We start from the raw sequence: 19,448 nt of genomic DNA on the forward strand, positions 1-19,448 counted from the left end.
ACACCCACATTCTTACAAACAACATATTTAAGAATGGTGGTGTTAAATACAAAGTGCATTCAGATACAAACAATTATTTTTGATGTTTACTCTATTAAAGGACATATATGTGCACATGTATGCACTGATTAAAAATACAGAACAATAATGCCCACGTTTAGACTTTCTCCATCAAACGCCATCTTGCTTTCTCCTCCTTTCTACTTCCAGCAGACTAGTAGAACATCTTAGGTGTATTGCTGCCCTCCACAGTCTATTAACAAAATGTCTTCCTTCTGTCCTATGGCCCACACTACAGACTTGGACACAAACAGGACAGAAAGGAAAAAGCAGCTTTAAGGAGGTCAAAACAAAATGTATGCATTCTTTCCAACGGCCGCTGGGTGGCAGCAGAGGCTCCATGTATCACCTGAAGAAACATTTTGACTTCTGACCTTTCCACATTATTTCTCTCATCTTTACTGCTGGAGTTCAGCTCACTGAGGATGTAAGCTACATTTTGGTATCTTAATTATCTTTAATTATTCATAAACAGGCTTAAAACAAACCATTATTATCATTACTGCCTCATTTGTTTCACTCTGTACTAATTAAAACTATTCTAGCACAAAAACATTCAGGATGTTCATACAAAAAATATTACACATCCCCCAAACGTAACAATTTATTATGGTATTCATATAATATTACATTTAATATACACATGGTCATAACAGTGCTGACAATTTAAATTCCCTGTGGGGATTAATAAAGTATTTCTGATTCTGATCATTACATCACTCTCATAAAGCCTTCAATGCTGAATATGTTTTTTACGATAGCTGAGCTTCACAATGTTGGAATATTGACTGCTGATATTAACATTCTTCTATTGTTTAGAATATTACACTTTACTCTTTTTCTTTGCTCAAATGAACAGGATGAACGTGTCTTTAATTGTCACTACTGAGTGTAATTATGTATATAATAATCTTCATTACCGCTTGATTTAACTCTCATTTTATTTTATCCATAGAGAACTTAACCATAAAAAGATGGCTGCACATCAATAAACTGTCACTAAACTTCAATAAAACTAAATACATCATATTTGAAGATTGTAAAAATGTAAAACACAAATTATGATGGATAATATTGAAATGAAAGGAATTAAGGTAATCGCATTTTTCTGAGTTAATATAGATGATGAAGTAAGCTGGACACTACATGTAAGTCATATAAAGAAAACAATAAAACAATGGAGTGCAATACTAAAGAGAATAAAATACATACAAATATTAACTAGAATTATTGTACCCAACTTCAGTTGAAACATACATTGTTTATTGCATAAAAGTCTGGGGACATACATATAAAACAATCACACAACAATCATCATATTACACAAGAGAGTAATAAAGACAACTAATAGAATGGATTCTAGAGACCCAACAAATTATTCAAAAAATCACACATTTTAAAAGTAAATGATCTTATATAAAAGACAACTGTTCAAATGATGTATAAAGTAAATAATAATATGCTTCCAGAAGTGGTCCAGAAGATGTTTCAGATGTGAACCAGTAAATATGAACTAAGAGGGATTTATGTGTACTCAAAAGCAAAGGTATGAACACATGTAAAACAAATATGTACATCATATAAAGGAGTTCATCTATGGAATTATCTACAATTAGAAAATAAAATATGTAACACGTCATTTTTCAAAAAACATATAAAACACTATTATGAATAAGTATAGAGGTAAATTGTGGATATTTACACATACAATGTTTATTGTATGTAACATATTTTATGTACTGTTTATTCTCACCTTTTCAGTCAAATTGTTGTGTTCATTTCAAAGTACACAAATGTGTATATTAACTCATGTACTTGACTGTGATAAACACACTAATCTGAAGTGTCTAATCTATAAATGTTAGAATCATATTAACAAGATTGTGTTACACAAACAACAATGATGTCACACATGTTATATGTGCTGATGTTGTTAGAAAGTCAAAATGAAAGTCTGGACAGTTTATTTCAAATCCTGCAGTTTCATTTGCTGCTGCTGTTCTCACCAGCACACTTGTGTTTCTTACACTGGTACTTAGAAGACAATCTTTCACCACACACACTGCAACTCAACACTTTCTCTCCTGGGTGTCTTCTCATGTGTGCTACAAGGTCTGATCGGTCACAAAAGCTTCTGTTGCAGATTGAACAGGAAAAAGGTTTTTCACCAGTGTGTGTTCTCATGTGTACTTTCAAATGTTGACTTTGTGTAAAACCTTTACCACAGGTTGAACAAGAAAAAGCTTTTTCGCCAGTGTGTGTTCTCATGTGTACTTTCAAATGTTGACTTTGTGTAAAACCTTTACCACAGGTTGAACAAGAAAAAGCTTTTTCACCAGTGTGTATTCTCATGTGTCTTTTCAAACTCTGACTTTCTGTAAAACCTTTACCACAGATTGAACAAACAAAAGGTTTTTCACCAGTGTGTCTTCTCATGTGTACTTTCAAACTCTGACTCTGTCTAAAACCTTTACCACAGATTGAACAGGAAAAAGGTTTTCACCAGTGTGTGTTCTCAAGTGTTCTTTCAAACTCTGACCTACTGTAAAACCTTTACCACAGGTTGAACAGGAAAAAGGTTTTTCACCAGCGTGTATTCTCATGTGTCTTTTCAAACTCAGACTTTCTGTAAAAACTTTACCACAGGTTGAACAGGAAAAAGGTGTTTCACCAGTGTGTCTTCTCATGTGTTCTTTTAAACTCTGACTTCGTGTAAAACCTTTACCACAGGTTGAACAAGAAAAAGGTTTTTCCCCAGTGTGTGTTCTCATGTGTCTTTTCAAATGGATACTTTGTGTAAAACCTTTACTACAGAGTGAACAAGAAAAAGGTTTTTCCCCAGTGTGTGTTCTCATGTGTCTTTTCAAATGGATACTTTGTGCAAAACCTTTACTACAGAGTGAACAAGAAAAAGGTTTTTCTCCAGTGTGTGTTCTCATGTGTAATTTCAGATGACTATGGTATTTAAAAGTTTTGTGAGAGTGAGAAGATGTGAAGTGAGTGTTGTCAGTGTGACATGTCTTATCATCTTTAGAGTCTTCATCATCAGTGTCAGGAGAGTGTGACGTTGTGTCCTCACTATCTGATAGTGGAGCTAAGAGCTTGTCTGCTTGTGATCCTCCACAGTGGTCTCCATCAGCTTCTGTTGTCATGTGTTGTGTTGAGCTGCTGCTTGGAGGCTCCCCCCCTCCCCTCTCCTCACTTTCACCTTTCACCTCATCATCTTCACTCTTCACAGGGACACCAGTCACTGGGAACTCCTCCAACCATTTAGGCTGACTGATGCCCTCTTCCTCCTCCTCCTCTCTAATGTGCGGCGGCTCTTGGTCCTCCTCTTCCTCTTTAATGTGAGGGTTCAGTGGGTCCTCCTCTTCCTTTTTGATGTGTAAGGTCAGTGGGTCCTCCGCTTGCTTTTTATTGTGAAGGGTCAGTTTAACATTATGGGCCTGTGGCGTGTCATGTTTCTCTTTATTGTGGGGGGGGCTGTGGGTCCTCTCCTCCCTCTTTAATCAATCAATCAATCAATGTTTACTTATATAGCACTAAATCACTAGTATCTCAAAGGGCTGCACAAACCACCACGACATCCTCGGTAGGCCCACATAAGGGCAAGGAAAACTCACACCCAGTGGGACGTCGGTGACAATGATGACTATGAGAACCTTAGAGAGGAGGAAAGCAATGGATGTCGAGCGGGTCTAACATGATACTGTGAAAGTTCAATCCACAATGGATACAACACAGTCGCGAGAGTCCAGTCCAAAGCAGATCCAACACAGCAGCGAGAGTCCCGTTCACAGCGGAGCCAGCAGGAAACCATCCCAAGCGAAGGCGGATCAGCAGCGCAGAGATGTTAATGTGTTGGGAATGCGGTACCTCTTTTTCCTCTTTAATGTGGTGGGGCTGTGGCTCTTCTTCCTGCTCATGAGGTAGATGTTCTTTATTGAGGTCTGTGAAACAGGAGAAAACAAACATTCTTGAGAAAATTCCAGCTTTGCTCAGTCACATGAGACATTGTCCTGCACCAACATATGATCTCACAATCTCATCAGTTTCCCCTCACAGCAGTCAGGGTACTTCCAGCTGACACATGAAGAAGACCTTCAGGGGAAAGCCTTCCCAGGCTAACATCCAATCCACCTTATTCATATAAAAACATCCTAAAAGTCATTCCTGCAATCCTTAATGGTAGACGCCATACGTGAAAGTGTGCTGTTCTCCCTCTGAATAAGTCATACACACACAGGAAATAATGTACCACATGCCAGCCTCCACACAGTAGTACTAGTGATGAGCTCCCCCTGCTGGTGGACAATAATTACTGTCATTTTCACATTCATCTTTAGAGACATGTCTGTTATAAAAGAAGCATGAGCACAGTCAACATGTTGGCCAAGAAAGATGACATCTGTTTTGCTTTCATTTAGATAGTGTCACCACAGTTAAACTGGGAAGAAGTAATCAGATTACTGACTACACCTTCAAAAGATAACTTGTTTACCTTATTAATATTAGTAATAAGGGATTATATTAATTTAGTGCGTTTCTAGAAACTCAAATTGCGTTAGAGTGAGAACTGAGAAGGCATCATTCATGCAGTCCACACATTCAATCAAAATCAGTATCAGACAGACCGTATTTCCTCGAATTGCCGCCGGGTATATAGTATGCACCTGCCTAGAATTACTGCCGGGTCAAACACGTTTCGCAAACTAATTAGCGCATGCTTAGCATTACCGCCGGCCCAGGATTAAAGCCGGGTCAAACTCGTTTCGCCAAATAATTAGCATATGCCTACAATTCCCGCCGGGTCAAACTCGTCACGTCACGAGTGACACTTCACCTGTCATCATTTTCAAAATGGAGGAGGCTGATTTCAAAAATTTGAAATCGCATAAAGGGAAGAAGATTAAGAGCTATTCAGTAGGATTTAAGGTCCAAGCTATTGAATATGCTAAAAAGAACAGTAAGCAGCTATGTTTTATTAATATACCGTAGCTGCGTGTGTCAAATATGAGTCATTAAATGACTCCCGCCTCCTGGTGATAGAGGGCGCTAGTGATCCTTCTTGTGACTACTCGGCTGCAGAAGAAGTGACAACAAGCAGCAAGAGTGAGCAGCATGTGTTTATTTTTTCCTCTCGCTTGCACTTTTAACATGGAGGATTACATATCTAAAATAAAACAGTTTTCTAAACTGGACTTTCAATCGAAGAAGGAGGTAATAATGGAAGATCTCCATCGAGACAGAGAGACTTTTAAAACTGAAGAAAGATAAGGAAGACTTCTATAAACAAGTTATCGATGCTTTTGATCAGAAGGAGCTGCGCATAGACATCATTTATAAGTAAAGGTAAGACCATAATAACTTTTTTTTATTAAATGTGCTTTTCGTGATGTAACCTTACATCACACTCAAATTTTTAAGCGCAGGCCTAAATTTACCGCAAAACTTTGGTAAGTGCCAGAGTGAGAAGAGGTTTTCAAATAATTAGCGCATGCTTGCCTTTACCGCATGCCTTTGGTAAGTGCCGGAGTGAGAAGAGGTTTTAAATTAATTAGCGCCCCGGCGGCAATTCAAGGAAATACGGTACTTTATTTAATCCCCAAGGGGAAGTTAAAACTTTCAGCAATATGGTAAGCTACATTTAATAATAATAATAATAAGTAGATGAGGCAATTGTTCAAGGAATTGTGTGTGAATGCAGACAATTCTCACAAGACCACAACTCTTCTTCTCTCACCTTCCCAAAGTAATAATCTAGTCAATAATCACTGAACTTCACAAAAAAATAAGGCATATTATATCAACAATGACTTTTTTTCAAGATGGCGCCCCCCGTGACTGACGTCTTTACGTCGTCCTCCTGACAACATTTACGTTTTTTATTTATTATGCAAACCCCGTTTCCATATGAGTTGGGAAATTGTGTTAGATGTAAATATAAACGGAATACAATGATTTGCAAATCCTTTTCAAGCCATATTCAGTTGAATATGCTACAAAGACAAAACATTTGATGTTCAAACTCATAAACTTTTTTTTTTGTTGCAAATAATAATTAACTTAGAATTTCATGGCTGCAACACGTGCCAAAGTAGTTGGGAAAGGGCATGTTCACCACTGTGTTTCATCACCTTTTCTTTTAACAACACTCAATAAACGTTTGGGAACTGAGGAAACTAATTGTTGAAGCTTTGAAAGTGGAATTCTTTCCCATTCTAGTTTTATGTAGAGCTTCAGTCGTTCAACAGTCCAGGGTCTCTGCTGTCGTATTTTACACTTCATAATGTGCCACACATTTTCCATGGGAGACATGTCTGGACTGCAGGCAGGCCAGTTTAGTACCTGCACTCTTTTACTACGAAGCCACGCTGTTGTAACACGTGGCTTGGCATTGTTTTGCTGAAATAAGCAGGGGCGTCCATGATAACGTTGCTTGGATGACAACATATGTTGCTCCAAAACCTGCATGGACCATTCAGCATTAATGGTGCCTTCACAGATGTGTAAGTTACCCATGCCTTGGGCACTAATACACCCCCATACCATCACACATGTGTAAGTTACCCATGCCTTGGGCACTAATACACCCCCATACCATCACACATGTGTAAGTTACCCATGCCTTGGGCACTAATACACCCCCATACCATCACACATGTGTAAGTTACCCATGCCTTGGGCACTAATACACCCCCATACCATCACAGATGTGTAAGTTACCCATGCCTTGGGCACTAATACACCCCCATACCATCACACATGTGTAAGTTACCCATGCCTTGGGCACTAATACACCCCCATACCATCACACATGTGTAAGTTACCCATGTCTTGGCCACTAATACACCCCCATACCATCACACATGTGTAAGTTACCCATGCCTTGGGCACTAATACACCCCCATACCATCACACATGTGTAAGTTAGTCATGTCTTGTTCACTAATACACCCCCATACCATCATACATGTGTAAGTTACCCATGCCTTGGACACTAATACACCCCCATACCATCACACATGTGTAAGTTACCCATGCCTTGGGCACTAATACACCCCCATACCATCACACATGTGTAAGTTACCCATGCCTTGGACACTAATACACCCCCATACCATCACACATGTGTAAGTTACCCATGCCTTGGACACTAATACACCCCCATACCATCACACATGTGTAAGTTACCCATGTCTTGTTCACTAATACACCCCCATACCATCACACATGTGTAAGTTACCCATGTCTTGTTCACTAATACACCCCCATACCATCACACATGTGTAAGTTACCCATGCCTTGGGCACTAATACACCCCCATACCATCACACATGTGTAAGTTACCCATGCCTTGGGCACTAATACACCCCCATACCATCACACATGTGTAAGTTACCCATGCCTTGGGCACTAATACACCCCCATACCATCACACATGCTGGTTTTTCAACTTTGCGCCTATAACAATCCGGACGGTTATTTTCCTTTTTATTCCGGAGTACACCACATCCACAGTTTCCAAATATAATTTGAAATGAGGACTCGTCAGACCACAGAACACTTTTCCACTTTGCATCAGTCCATCTTAGATGAGCTCGGGCCCAGCCAAGCCGGTGGTGTTTCAGGGTGTTGTTGGTAAATGGGTTTGGCTTTGCATAGTAGAGTTTTAACTTGCACTTACAGATGTAGCGACCAACTGTAGTTACTTACAATGGTTTTATGAAGTGTTCCTGAGCCCCTGTGGTGATATCCTTTACGCACTGATGTCAGTTTTTGATGCAGTACCGCCTAAGACAGGGGTAGGGAACCTATGGCTGTAGAGCCAGATGTGGCTCTTTTGATGACTGCACCTGGCTCTCAGATAAATCTTAGCTGACATTGCTAAACATGGTAAGTAATGAATAATTCTGCCGGTAATCATAGTGTCAAAAATAACGTTCAAAATATAAAAGATTTTCATGCATTTTAATCCATCCATCCGGTTTCTACCGCACCTGTTCAAGAAGTCACATTAATGGTAAGAAGTATTTTATTTATTGTTGGTTAGCTTCAGAATAACAATGTTATTAAAAAGAATAAGAGACTTATTATACTCAAAAAATGTTGGACTTACTTAAAAATGAATGCATCATCATCATTTATTGTTATTCCTTTCATTAAAATGCATATATACAAGCCACGTACAATTGACACTTTCATTGTTTTTTTTGTTTCTTATACATTTCCATGATCAAAAAGGAGCAGATGGAAGAATAATATTCTTATATTTATCTGCCCCCTTTTTAACACCAATTATTTTCGATGACTTTATAACTGTTCACTCCAACAACACCCGAACTCCAACATACTTTTCAATTGTCCTTTAAGTATTTTCACAATGACACGTCCAATCTAAATCAAAATTCAGTTTGATATAATTCCAGTTTTCTCTTTTTATAACTTTTTAAAAACAAAGGTATTCTCACAGCTTTTTAAGTCTTTGTTTAGAGAATATCATGCTTTCACAGCAACAACAGACAAGCACATTTGTTTCAAATTTGTTGGCACTCTTGGATGTTTAAAGTCATACGGCCTTCTGTGGTTCTCATCTCCAGATGTGAACACATAACTTTTGTACGTCCTTTGGAAGAATTGTATTTCTCGCTTTGAACATCATTAATAGACTATTCAATTCTACAATGTCTTTTAGTTTTAGTAATTGTGACCTAATGAAGTGGTTTTGTGTGGTCTCTATATCGTACTTTAAAAATTATACAAATTGCTCGTTTCTGTGAAATAAAAGCATTATGTTGATATGATATGTATTTCCCAATATTTCTGCACAATAATTGAAATAAGATAGAATAATAGTTGTATTCAGTCTTAAAAAAAATATTATATGGCTCTCACGGAAATACTTTTTAAAATATTTGGCTTGTATGGCTCTCTCAGCTAAAAAGGTTCCCGACCCCTGGCCTAAGGGATCAAAGGTCCGTAATATCATCGCTTATGTGCAGTGATTTCCCCAGATTCTCTGAACCTTTTGATGATTTTACGGACCGTAGATGGTAAAACCCTAAATTCCTTGCCATAGCTCAGGTGTGCCCACACTTTTTCTGCAGGCGAGCTACTTTTCAATTGACCAACTCGAGGGGATCTACCTCATTTATATATATCATTTATATTTATTTATTTATGAAAGAGACATTTTTGTAAACAAGTTAAATGTGTTTAATGATAATACAAGCATGTGTAACACATATAGATGTCTTTCTTTCACGAAGACAAGAATATAAGTTGGTGTATTACCTGATTCTGATGACTTGCATTGATTGGAATCAGACAGTAATGATGATAACGCCCACATTTTCAAATGGAGGAGAAAAAAAGTTGTCCTTTCTGTACAATACCACATGAAAGTGATTGGTTTTTGGCATCTAATTCATCCAGCTTCTATACAGTTTACAAGAAAAACATTGGCGGCAAATTCCGTAGCTTGCTTGATTGACATTCACGGCACCCGAGGGTCTTGTGAGATGACGCTGGCTGCTGCCAGTTCATTATTATGAAAAAATGACAGAGAGGAAGGCGAGAAACACTTTTTATTTCAACAGACTTTCGCGCCGTCCCTTCCGTCAAAACTCTAAAGGCCGACTGCACATTTCCTATCTTCACAATAAAAGCCCTGCTTCATGCTGCCTGCGCTAACAAAATAAAAGTCTCGGAAAGCTGGCGTGCACAAGTGATGTGCACGCCAGCTTTCTAAGGGATCGCTTGTGCACGCCAGTTTTCCGAGACTCTGTATTTAGTTAGCGCATAAAATAAAAAGTGTTTCTGGCCTTCCTCTCGGTCATATTTTCATAATAATGATCTTGCAGCAGCCAGCGTCATCTCACAAGACCCTCCGGTACCGTGAATGTCATTTAAGTGACGTCTTGGTGAAGATTGATGATCACTCATTTTTAGGTTTATCTTTTTTAAAAGCCTGGCTGGAGATCGACTGACACACCCCCCGCGGTTGACTGGTAGCTCGCGATCGACGTAATGGCCACCCCTGCAATAGCTTGTTGAGAAATGTTGTTCTAAAACTGTTCGACAATTAGCTTACAAAATGATGACACTCTACCAATCCTTGTTTGTGAATTACTTAACATTTCACGGAAACTGCTTTTATACCCAATCATGGCACCCACCTGTTCCCAATTAGCCTGCACACCTGTGGGATGTTCCAAATAAGTGTTTGATGAGCATTCCTCTACTTAATCCGTATTCATTGCCACCTTTCCCAACTTCTTTGTCATGTGTTGCTGGCATCAAATTCTAAAGGTAATGATTATTTGCAAAAAAAAAAAAGTTCATCAGTGTGAACATCAAATATGTTGTCTTTGTAGCATATTCAACTGAATATGGCTTGAAAATGATTTGCAAATCATTGTATTCTGTTTATATTTACATCTAACACAATTTCCCACCTCATATGGAAACAGGTTTGTAATTTGCATCCTAAATGCAAAGTTTTTGCATGCAACAGTGAGATATAACAGAGATGCACTTCTGGACATCGGAAAAGCTCACCACGAGCTCACTTCTAGTCTGACGGACTTCAACTTTCTGCTACGACGAGAGCCAGCTAACCACAAAACAACAACAACAAGACAGCGGGGCTACATGCTAGGCTAAAGGCTAGAGCTACACAACCACCACTACCTAGCCTGCTGCTAGCTAACGTGCGCTCACTCGACAACAAGCTGGATGAGCTGAGAACCAGGACTACATCCCAACGTGAACTGAGAGAATGCTGTGCTCTTATTTACGCGGAAACCTGGCTTTCGGACAGCATCCCAGACTCTGCTATCCAGCTAACAACGCACTCAGTTTACCGTGAAGGCCGGACAAAGGCTTCAAGAAAGGCGGAGGCGGGGTCTGTGTTTACGTGAGTAACAGCTGGTGCTCGGACGTACAGGTGGTTGAAAGACACTGCTCGGACAACATTGAGTTGTTGATGGTGAAATGCAGACATTTTTACCTGCCAAGGGAGTTCAGTGCAGTGTTTATACTGTCTGTTTACATCCCGCCACGGGCGGACTCCACTACAGCGCTAAAGCTGCTGCATGACGTCATCAGTAAACAAGAGACCGCACACCCCGATGCTGCGTTCACGGTAGCTGGGGATTTTAACCACCTAAAGAGTGTCCTCCCAAAATACCATCAATATGTGAACTTTACTACGAGGGAGATAAACACCCAGGACCAGGTGTACTGCAACGTGAGGGGAGCCTACAAGGCTGTACCCAGACCACACTTTGGACTATCTGATCACATCTCAGCTTTTCTACATCCAGCGTACAGACAGCGCCTCAAGCAAGCCCCCCCAGTGAGTAAAACTGTTCAAGTTTGGAATGAAGACACTGAACTAGTGCTTCAGGACTGCTTTGGGAGTACAGACTGGGACATGTTCAAAACTGCTGCTCAGAGGGATGACGGTACTGTGGACATAGAGGAACATGCTTCCAGTGTAACTGGCTACATCAGTACGTGTGTGGAAAACATTGTTCCCACAAAACAATACAAGATATACCCAAACTAAAAAACCCTGGATTAATGTTCGGTCCAAGCTACATGCCCGCTCCACTTCATTTGTCTCAGGCAACGCTGAGGACTACAAGAAGGCCAGATATGACCTGTGTAAATCCATCAGCGAGGCCAAGGGACAATGCAGACAAAAGCTGGAGGGATTCTACTCCACCACAGATTCCCGACGCATGTGGCAAGGCCTGCAACACATCACAGACTACAAGCAGGGGAGCAGGGGGGTCACAAACAGCCAACAATCACTGCCAGATGAGCTGAATGAGTTCTACGCCCGCTTCGAGGTCCTCAACACCAACTAACAGAGAGGGGTTCTGACCACGGAGCCCACGCAGGACCCACCGCTCACTATGACAACAGCAGAGGTACGTACAGTTCTGAAGAAAACAAACCCACGGAAGGCAGTCGGCCCAGATAACACCTCTGGCCAGGCCCTCAGGGTGTGTTCATCAGAGCTGGCTGACGTACTTGCTGACATATACAACTTGTCACTAACACAAGCTGTTGTGCCCACCTGCTTCAAGACCACCACCATCGTGCCCCTGCCAAAGAAAAACACTGTGACCTGTCTGTTGCACTCACCCCAATAGTGATGAAGTGCTTCCAGAGGATAGTCATGTCACACATCAAGAAGACCATCCCAGACACACTGGACCCTCTACAGCAGGGGTCACCAACCTTTTTGAAACCAAGAGCTACTTCTTGGGTACTGATTAATGCGAAGGGCTACCAGTTTGATACACACTTAAATAAATTGCCACAAATAGACAATTTGCTCAAATTACCTTTAATAAATAAATCTATATATATATGTGGCAGAGGGGTTAGTGCATCTGCCTCACGATACAAAATTCCTGCAGTCCTGGGTTCAAATCCAGGCTCGGGATCTTTCTGTGTGGAGTTTGCATGTTCTCCCCGTACTCCGGCTTCCTCCCACCTCCAAAGACATGCACCTGGGGATAGGTTGATTGGCAACACTAAATTGGCCCTAGTGTGTGAATGTGAGTGTGAATGTTGTCTGTCTATCTGTGTTGGCCCTGCGATGAGGTGGCGACTTGTCCAGGGTGTACCCCGCCTTCCGCCCGATTGTAGCTGAGATAGGCGCCAGCGCCCCCCGCGACCCCGAAAGGGAATAAGCGGTAGAAAACGGATGGATGGATATAAAAAATGGGTATTTCTATCTGTCATTTTGTCGTAATTTTTTTTCTTTTTAAGGAAGTTTTTTTTGTAGAGAATAAATGATTAAAAAACACTTAATTGAACAGTTTAAAAGAGGAGAAAACACGAAAAAATTATATTTATATTTTGAAAAATAGTTTATCTTTAAAATTCAAATTTCAACCGAAAAAAATGAAGAAAAAAACTAGCTAATTTGAATATTTTTGAAAAAAATAAAAAAACAATTTATGGAACATCATTAGTAATTTTTCCTGATTAATATTAATTTTAGAATTTTGATGACATGTTTTGAATAGGTTAAAATCCAATCTGCACTTTGTGATATTTTTAACAAAGACAAATAATTATTTCTTCTAGATTTTCCATAAGAAAAATTTTAAAAGAAATTCAAAATACTTTGATATAAGATATAATTTGATTCTACAGATTTTCTAGATTTGCCAGAATAATTGCTTTGAATTTTAATCATAAGTTTGAAGAAATATTTCACAAATATACTTTGTCGAAAAAACAGAAGCTAAAATGAAGAATTATATTAAAATGTATTTATTATTCTTTACAATAAAAAAAAATACTTGAACATTGATTTAAATTTTCAGGAAAGAAGAGGAAGGAATTGAAAAGGTAAAAAGGTGAATGTGTTTAAAAATCCTCAAATCATTTTTAAGGGTGTATATTTTCTCTAAAATTGTCTTTCTGAAAGTTATAAGAAGCAAAGTAAAAAAATAAATAAATGAATGTATTTAAACAAGTGAAGACCAAGTCTTAAAATATTTTCTTGGATTTTCAAATTCTATTTGAGTTTTGTCTCTCTTAGAAATAAAAAGGTCGAGCAAAGCGAGACCAGCTTGCTAGTAAATAAATACAATTTAAAAAATAGAGGCAGCTCACTGGTAAGTGCTGCTACTTGAGCTATTTTTAGAACAGGCCAGCGGGCGACGCATCTGGTCCTAACAGGCGACCTGGTGCCCGTGGGCACCGCGTTGGTGACCCCTGCTCTACAGTTTGCCTACCGGCAGAATCGGTCCACTGAGGTTGCAGTCAACCCCGTCATCCACACCACCCTCACCCACGTAGAGGGCAAGGACACCTATGCCAGGCTATTATTCATCGACTACAGCTCTACTTTTAACACGGTCATCCCACAAAAACTCACTGCTAAACTCCTCACTGTTGGTCTGACACCAACTCTCTGTGACTGGGTCCTGAACTTTCTCACAAACCGGCCCCAGTCAGTCAGTATCGGCAACCAGACATCAGGAACAAAGGTTCTAAGCATTGGGACCCCCCAAGGCTGCGTGCTGAGCCCCCTATTGTACACCCTCTTCACACACGACTGTGTGGCCTCCCAGAACAACACCACTATCATCAAGTTAGCAGATGATACTACGGTCGTCGGACTGATCACCGGGGGATCTGAGGCAGTCTACAGAAGGGAGGTAGCGGAACTGGTGGCCTGGTGTCAGGATAATAATCTCTCCTTGAACACAGACAAGACCAATGCGATGATTATTGACCCACGGAGAAAAAGTGCACAGTACATTCCTCTGTACATAGGGGGGACAAAGGTGGACAGGGTGAAAACCTGTAAATTCCTCGGGACTCACATCAGCGAGGACCTCACCTGGGATCACAACACCCAACAAACAATAAAGAAAGCCCAGCAGCGACTGTACTTCCTAACAAGGCTGAGAAAAGTTGGCATGCCACCCAAAATTCTCAGCGACTTCTATAAAAGTACGGTTGAGAGTGTCCTTACCAGCTCAATCACGGTCTGGTATGGAAACTGTACTGCTAAGGACAGGAAGGCACTCCAGTGAGTGATTAAAACTGCTCAGTACATATCAGGAGCAGCCTTCCCCTCACTACAGGACATGTAGTCTACCAGGGCCACCAGGAGAGCACACAACATCATCAAGGACAGTACACAGTCTCTTCAGCCTCCTACCATCAGGCAGACCATACAGGAGCCTGACATCCAGAACTACCAGACTGACTAACAGTTTCTACCCACAGGCCATCAGGCTTGTGAATGCTAACTTTTGAATGCTAGCTCCCCCCAACCCCCCATCTTTACTTTTGTCTTTTTGAAGAAAAGACAGCTACCTTGACCACAACTGTGAACCATCACTGTAGACACGTTTCACCTTTGATCACTAAAGACACGTTAACTGCTGCTGTGACCCAAGGTCACCTCCATATTTATACTGTTGACTGTCAATCAGAATGTGCAATAATGTTATGTTACTTACTGTGCCTTGTATATACATTTTTATTTTTATTTTTAGCTAAGTACCGTGTGACTTGTGGACTAGCAAAGTAAGATTTTCATTGTACGGCAAACTGTGTGTTTAACTGTGCATATGACAATAAACTATCTTGAATCTTCAATCAAAAAGGGATTTGATGTAATATTTTGATATTTACACATCGCATATTTACACACACGCATTTTACTAGAATGTCCTTATGACCATTACATATATCAAAATCAAGTACCTACTGTACTGTTTACTTGTTGAAATACCATTTTTAGAGCAAATATCTACCCAAATGGCCACTTTGTTGCTGCCAAAAATGTATTTTAAGTAATAGTTTGATATTGACACATCTCATCTCTGCATATTTTACTAGAATACTCTTGTGAGCATTATATATATATATATATATATATATATATATATATATATATATATATATATATATATATATATATATAAATCAAGTACCTACTGTACTGTATACTTGTGGAAATACCCTTTACAAAGCTAAATTATACCGAAACAACCACTCTGCTGCTGCCAAAATTTGATTTCAAGTAATATTTTGATACTGACAAATCTCATCTCTGCATAGTTTACTAGAATGCCCTTATGATAAAATAAATGGGTTGTACTTGTATAGCGATTTTCTACCTTCAAGGTACTCAAAGCGCTTTGACACTATTTCCACATTTACCCATTCACACACACATTCACACACTGATGGAGGGAGCTGCCATGCAAGGCGCTAACCAGCACCCATAAGGAGCAAGGGTGAAGTGTCTTGCTCAGGACACAACGGACGTGACGAAGATGGTAGTAGGTGGGGATTGAACCAGGGACTCTCGGGTTGCGCACGGCCACTCTCCCACTACGCCACGCAGTCCCTATGAGCATTATGAGCATTACATCTATCAAAGTACCTACTGTACTGTTTACTTGTTGAAATACCCTTTTTAGAGCTAAAAAGTACCCAATTTGCCACTTTACTGCGACCAATAATTGATTCCATATGATATTAACAATAATAACAAAATTGTCAGAATAATTGTATATGAGTTCAGCGCCCCCCACAATCCCAAAAGGGAATAAGCGGTAGGAAATGGATGGATGGAAGTTATAAAAAAACTTTTCTGTTCCATTGAGTTCAGGTCCCCTGCGAGAAGACCAAAGCTGTCTTTCATCTTATCAAACAAAAGGCTTGTAAAACTCCACTGTCTGCAATGGGATGCAACATGGAGGTGTCGGTTTCTTTGATCTATTGACAGCCACAGGAAGACCTTTTCCTGACCTGAGATCTACAAAGCAGAGGGAGCAGACCTTTTCTTTAAACTGTTTACGACCGAGTGCGACAGCAGTTTACGACCCCCCCCCCCATCCCTCCCTTTAAAAACAGCTGCAGCTATGTAATCAGAAAAGGCCCAAATAAAAGAGGAAGCGTGGAACTCCCTCGTCAAAGCGTGGTGGGAAACTGTACGAAGTTGCAGCCCAGACGTTTCTCCTCATGAGCTAAATTGAATCCTGTCTCTGTTTGATTTCTTTGCTTCTTGTCTTGTCTAATAGATGTCATCGGTGTTTGAACCTGACAAAAATGTCAAAGCATTTCTCTAAAACACAATATTATACATTCTGAAAATGTAAACGATAGCAAGAATATACCTACACATTTCAGAAAATTTCACTCGCAAACACTTTGTTTGGAAGATGTTTACTGCCTTTTTTTTGCCCTTTGAGACACTTGTGATTTAGGGCTGTATAAATAACATTGATTGATTGATACTGAACAAAAATGCTAAATAGCTAAATAAAACTGTCACTGAACATCTTAGTGTGATGTCATTCTGTGACAGACAAATGGAACACAGTTTCCACATGGTGAGGACATTGATGGTCTGACTCACTGTTCTACGGATTACCTCAACTTCTGCCAGACGTGGCCTGCCCTGCTAAGACTGTTCAGTGCTACCCTAATGACAAACCCTGGGTAACACAGGAGGTTCAAGCTGTGCTCAACAAGAAGAAAGCTGCCTTCAGGAGTGGAGACAGGGAGGCAATGAGAGCAGCACAGCGGGAGGTGAGAGGACGCGTGAGGAAGACTAAGGACAGCTACAGGAAGAAGATGGAGCAGAACAACATGATGGAGGTCTGGGAAGGTGTGAAAACCATCACAGGCCACAAGACAAAGACCAGAGCAGTAGGGGGGACAATAGAGAGGGCCAAATGAGATGAAGAACTTCTTCAACCGGTTTAACCAGTACTGTTCTTCCCACCCCCCAATCCTCATTGCATCCACCCCCTTTTCTTCTCCCCCTCCCCAGCCATGGTTGCAACCCCCTCCTCCTCCTTCTCCTCCACCTCTACGCAAACATTAGTCATCTCTGTGGACCAGGTCAGAGGTCAACTGAGGAAGCTGCATCATAGTTTCTGGTGCGCACAAGATACATATCTCAAAAAAAATTGTACCCATGTCCCTTTAGGGGCTCTGTAATTTTTTAAATGATCAGCATGTCATCTTTTATGTGAAATTGTTATTCAAATAAAGATTTCAAAAAAGAAAACTATAGTAGTGACAACATGCAGGAACATAACTGACGTGAAACAAAAAAAATGGAAGTGACCTTGTCTCTGCACACGCGTGCATTGATCATGTCTTCTTGAACCGATCGAGCAGGGATTCTAAAACTGTGGTACGTGTACCACTAGTGGTACGCGGGTATCACCTAATGGTACGCCAAATATTATTTCATTTTTTATGTACATTGTTTTATTTTCCAACATGCAAACACTGTGTTACTGTTCAAACTGTGTGTACTGTTACAGTAACTAAAATATTAAATATACTTGTTAAATAATGTGTCTTCCTTGTTATTAATGAATAATTAAGGCCTACTATGCTACTGTACTTTATTGCTGTTCATGATGGTGGTACTTGGAAATCCAAGTATTTACTGAGTTGGTACTTGGTGAAAAAAGTTTGACAACTACTGATGTAGTGAAGTTGTAAACTAAATTGGCAGACACCATTTTGTTATACCCAAACGGCGTCTGCTCATACATCGCGCTTCCAACGAGATCCCGTTCTTTCCCCCGAGTTAGAAAGTTCCAGAACTGTTCACGTTATACCATCTCATCTAATTGTGGAACATGTGAATGTTTGAAGTGGAACTAAATGTGATCTCTGAAAGGGGTACACATTATTACCAAAGCAGGGCCCCCATCCACATATACAATACTACTACATATCTGATGAAAAATAACATTATTTTTGTTTTTTTAATTATAAGTGTGCCAAATCACCTCTATTTGAACATTATCTAATGGAAATGACTGCTGTCTGATAATCACATTAATAACACAATAACAATCATGTGTCTGAGTACACCTATTGATAAATTATTAATCAAACACGTCATATTAATGATGAAATATAAAGTTAGTAAAGATGTGAGAGTAAGAAGTCAACAAACCTGTTCTGTGTAACACAACTTGAGGTTTTTGATGTTGTCGCTCCTTCTCCTCTTTAGTTGGACAAAGTTCCTCCTCGTACTCTGCTATGGTTCTTTCACACATTTCCACACAATCACAACACTTTACACTCACACTTGATCTTAACTAAGCGATGTGTTGATCAAATCCGCGTCTCTTTGTTAGCGGCTAACAAGCTAAGCTAACTAGCATGCTAAGCTAACTAGCGCGCTCAAACAAGGAGCAATCTAAGCGGGCCTAATAATGTCCAAAGTTGAGTGAGACGAGTGGAGTTGATGCTGACACGGAGGATGAATAAAGTGTAGTTAGTAGATGTGCCGAGGCTTAGAAGCGTGTGTGGAGTAAAGGAGGACTTTGCTGCGAAGAACATATCCTCCACGCATGCGTCACTTAGGGGCGGGGCCAACGAGTCATCGTGATGGGCAAGTCATGAACGATTCATTCTAAATGTATGTTTTCATGGTGTCTACACAAAAAAATCACGGCCACTAATGATCCATCCATCCCTTTATCGACTGTGTGTCCCTTTAGGGATGGCGGGGTGTGCTGGAGCCTATCTCAGCTGCATTCAGGCGGAAGTCGGCGTACACCCTGGACAGGTCGCCACCTCATCGCAGGGCCAACACAGATAGACAGACATGTATATCAACTGTATTTGACTTTAAATCTGATAAATATCATTCAACAACAACACAATTTGCAGACTGTAATTACTGGTTTGCTGGTTTTACTGGTGTAAATTATTATTGCCTATTGTGAGCGAACTGTGGTGCTGAATTTCCACCAGGGATCAAGAAAGTACTTTCTATTCTATTCTAAAATTCTGCATCCGAGAGATCACAACCATTGCAGCCATGCGTCCAAAACGTAAGGACAAGCATAAGTAAA

The 19,448-nt window shown here is 40.1% G+C and overlaps 1 pseudogene; it reads right to left on the minus strand.

The window, feature by feature from the left end:
• Positions 1-1,301: 1,301 nt before the first annotated feature.
• Positions 1,302-18,967, minus strand: LOC133546688 (zinc finger protein 239-like; annotated as a pseudogene).
• Between the last annotated feature and the right edge of the window lie 481 nt (positions 18,968-19,448).

The sequence above is a fragment of the Nerophis ophidion genome, unplaced genomic scaffold (assembly GCF_033978795.1).
Source record: "Nerophis ophidion isolate RoL-2023_Sa unplaced genomic scaffold, RoL_Noph_v1.0 HiC_scaffold_36, whole genome shotgun sequence".
Lineage (NCBI taxonomy): Eukaryota > Metazoa > Chordata > Actinopteri > Syngnathiformes > Syngnathidae > Nerophis > Nerophis ophidion.